This window comes from Halyomorpha halys, unplaced genomic scaffold (genome assembly GCF_000696795.3).
Source record: "Halyomorpha halys isolate HHAL.00 unplaced genomic scaffold, Hhal_1.1 Scaffold254.1, whole genome shotgun sequence".
Classification (NCBI taxonomy): domain Eukaryota; kingdom Metazoa; phylum Arthropoda; class Insecta; order Hemiptera; family Pentatomidae; genus Halyomorpha; species Halyomorpha halys.
In genome coordinates this window covers 954,810-959,027 of record NW_027109499.1, presented here as the reverse complement: position 1 = coordinate 959,027, position 4,218 = coordinate 954,810, and the positions used below count along the sequence as shown (strand labels likewise).

Sequence of the window (4,218 nt, the reverse complement as noted above, 5' to 3'; positions counted from 1 at the left end):
GAGCTCTGCCTAGACGGTTAATGGCTCCCAGTTAATGGTACTCTCTGTTATCTATATGTCTTTTTACATTACTTTAGATCTGTTGCCGACGGGGTTTTTGCCTAGGTCCGGTGGTATAATTGGTTTTTATGCCGACAAAAGAAATTATTTTAAGTTAAAAAACCCCAGCTGGTACCTCTCATACATATCAATACAGTCCAATCAATTAACTTACAGAAGCAATCTTAAATACCAATTATTTTCATCCCAGACTGCAGTACACTCCGGGATCAAAGTTTTTCGACTCATCGAGTTTAGAGTTATATTAGGGACGTTCATGATTTGTTAAATGTAAAAAGTTTTAACATACGAAATGTTATAACTTCAGGATTGTGAGCAGCCTAATTTAATGTCCATGTTGTATGTTAAATGCAGAGGAACTTCTAGCGGATTTTCTGGGCAACTTGTTTTGTAACCTGTGATCTTTACGAGATAATAAAATCTCCATCAGGTTCCTCACATTATCTATTTTCCACCTCAATTGTTCCTTGATTCCTCTCCTACTTTTTTTCTCTCATACATTATTATTGTTATTCATTTCTTTATTAGGTTTAAGGGTATCTAAAACAATAACACAATCAAAACACGACCTAGTAACCTAACACAACAACCAAAATGGTGACAAGTTCAGCTGTTTTGTTGCGTGTTATTCTCCATTTAACAGACCTAGTAACAGACTCTCAACCGTGTTATAGGGGTATTCATGTTAAATGTAAAAAGTTTTAAAATGCTCAACGTTAAAAGTATTGGATTGTGAGAAGCCTAATTTAAAGTCCATGTTATATGCTAAATTCAGAGCAACCACTAGCGGATTTTCTGAACAACTTGTAACTTTAAGAGATAATTAAATCTTCAACAGATTCATCACATCATCTTTTATCCACTTCTTTTGTTCCTTGTTTCTTCTCCTCGTTTTTTCTAATACTTTACCAGAGTTTAAAAACGTCCAAAACATAAACAATACAAACCAACACGAAATACGAGTTACTAAATTATAAAAACAACAGACAAGATTCCGTAGAGAGAAACAGATGAGCTAATTGACAACTGTCCTTACATTATTATTATTCTTGTCATACATTGCTTTATTAGTTTTAAAAACATCCAAACAATATTAACACAAACTACGAGCAAATAATATGTATAATACAACATTTCTTGTTCCTACGACAACAAACAAAACAGTGACGAGCTCAGCTGGTGGTCTGTTGCGTGACGTCATTCCCATTTAGCTGCCCTATTAACAGACTCTATCCATGTTAAATGTTATATCGTTTTGCCAAGCAAAAAACAAAAAAGGAAATATTTCTCCATTTAGTACAAATTTTTCCATTCAAACACTTTAACATGATAAAAGGGGAATTCATGATCTTTAGTTTAACATGTTAAATGGAAAAAGTCATCTTAAATGGAGAAATATTTCCTTCTTTTAGCATGTTAAAATGATATAACAGATAACATGGTTTAGAGTATTTTACTAGGTCTGCTAAATGGAGAATGACGTCACGCAACAGACCAGCTGACCTCGTCACTGTTTTGTTTGTTGTCGTAGGAACAAGATGTTGTATTATACATATTATTTGCTCGTAGTTTGTGTTAATATTGTTTGGATATTTTTAAAACTAATAAAGCTGTGTATGTATGACAAGAGTAATAATAATGTAAGGACAGTTGTCAATTAGCTCATCTTGTTTCTCTTCCTCACAAGTTGGAAGATCAACAAGACACTCAGTGGCCAAACGTTCACTACTTCAACTTTTCACTTAATTTAGGCATGTAATAAATTACTTTAATGAAACCTTAACAATAAGATGAAGTTTTGGAAGGAAAGGTTATAAAACAAATTGCTCAGAAAATCCGCTAGGATATCTTATCCATTTAACATGACTTTAAATAGGGCTGCTCAAAATCCTATACTTATAACATTTAACACATCATGAGACCTTATATGTCATATCGTGTTAATTAAATAATGGAAATATTACTCTATTAAAAGTGAACTTTTTTATTTAACACACTTTAACATGATAAACTAAAGATCAAGAATACCCTTATAGTTTCGACCTTATTAAATGCCGAAGAACCTATTCCAGCGGCCCCTGCCCTACACAGAACTTGAGGTCGCCCGCAGAGGTGGGGGTCGGTGTCAGTTCGAGTCCGTCAGTGGAGGAGTCGAGAGCTTGTGTCGCTGCTTCTCCTCGAGTCTTTACGTCTTCGAGCTTTTCGTCTTCTACTTCCCATTTCTTCTTTATAATCAGGTCAGCAAACTAGAATATATCATTTATTCATCACACAGAAAAAAAAGAAATATTATCCAAACTTAGGAAAATCAGACGTGAACTTTTATGTTTATCCTTGAAAATAATCAAACGCCACCTAACTAATACAAATTGAACTTTAGTTTCTTCTAACTATTCGCTGCCTTAGTTAGATAAAGTTTTTTCTAACTTACAAAATTGTTAAAAATGTGTTTTCTTTTTGAAATCACAACAAATAGTATAGGAGACCGAAGCATAAAAAACACACCTTAAGTTGGAAACGAATTTCTGGCAATCCTAAAACCCTTACTATTTAGTTTATTAATTTTATAAAAGAAGGAATTACTTGTTTTTCGCCAATGACCTCTGAACAGTTTATCCTAGTGGAAAATTTATATAAAAAAAAAATTAAACTGCATCTGCGTCTAATGTTTACCATAACAAATCAATTAGGTTGAGTAATATGTCGTAAATCGTAAACCATCACGAACAAAAAAACTTTTATTTCGTAGTATACTTCAGTTTTTTTTTCAAAATTTGATAAAATATTTTATTATCAAGTTTTATAACTTTTAGGTGATAAAATATAGGTGTTTAGGTATGCTGATGATTTGGTATTATTGAGTGAGGATATGGAAACTATAAAATTAATTCAACAACGTTGATAAACTCTTGAAACGTATACTCTCTAATATAAATTCTTGGGACATCTAGACTAATATGTTGACAGTGTAACGTACCACTAACTGTTAAACACACACTGACAGACTGCAGTCATTTGATAGACAGTGGATTACCATATCATTTGGTAACTTTATTAAACGATAATAGTCCTCATATTCCAGATATATTTGATTACCTTAAGAAAACAAATCTGAAATGAAAAATGAAAATGAAAAAAATAATTTTATTCTGGGACATATGTCCCCTAAGAATAAATACATGGTTCAGACATTAAGATTTTGGTCTGGCAAGCACTTCACTTATATGTATACACACAAATGTGTAGCAATATATATATATTATTAATCACATAAATGAATATCACTTAGTTTTATGGAGTATTTTTTTCTTTTCTTTTCGATTTAATTTAATTTTTTTTTTTCTTAATATTAGAAAGGTTTAATTTTGGAAATCTCAGTATGTATAGGCAAACATCACCATCGGTGTGGATTGCCTTATATCATATTAAAAACAAAACTCTTCTAAGGCAGGTCTTGCAGATTTCGAAATAAATACAGATAAAACAAAATATATGATTAGCATTAGAATAGGATATAGGAGCAAATACATTGGAACAGGTAGTTAGGTTTATTGGAAGAAGATAATTTACCGTATGAAGTACATTGTAGGAAGATAGTCCGGGTGGCGGTCAATAAAGGTACCAAAATAATAGAAGAAAAATATTTATTGATAACCAACGTTTCGGCCCACTTTGAAGGGCTTCGTCAGGGCATTTAGATTGAAGCAGAGATGTCAACTTGACATTACATGTGGCTATATTTTATATTCTGGTAAAAAAAAAAAATCCGAAACCTTTTTGAAATGAAAAAAAAAAAATCCAAAACATTTTTGAAATTAAAAAAATATCCAAAATATTTTTGAAATCAGATAAAGTACAAATCGTTTAAAATAAAATACAGATCTGAGGAGAAGATGGTCTTGGGTGCGGTTAGCAAAAAAACACAAATAAACAAAAAAATATTTAACAAGCATCACTCAGAGAAACATAAAATAAAGGAAAATAATAATTTTTATATATAGGAAGATGGTCAGGGTTGCGGTCAATAGTGAAACAAAAATAGTTTACAACTATTTATTTTCCAACGTTTCGCCCCACTTTGCAGGGCTTCATCAGGGCTAAAAAGATACAAAATGAAACTATGTTAAGATAAAATTTTTTCATTATTATTATTTTTTT

At 31.5% G+C, this 4,218-nt stretch overlaps 1 protein-coding gene across 2 annotated transcripts in view; it reads left to right on the top strand.

Annotated features, from left to right (window-relative positions):
* Positions 1–2,190: 2,190 nt before the first annotated feature.
* Positions 2,191–4,218, top strand: part of mrj (DnaJ heat shock protein family (Hsp40) member B6 mrj) — a 376,384-nt gene continuing 374,356 nt past the window's right edge. For both annotated transcript variants that reach the window (XM_067047686.1, XM_067047683.1), the window contains exon 1: positions 2,191–2,297. The gene's annotated coding sequence lies outside the window, so the exon portion shown is untranslated. The remainder of the gene's footprint in view (positions 2,298–4,218) is intronic.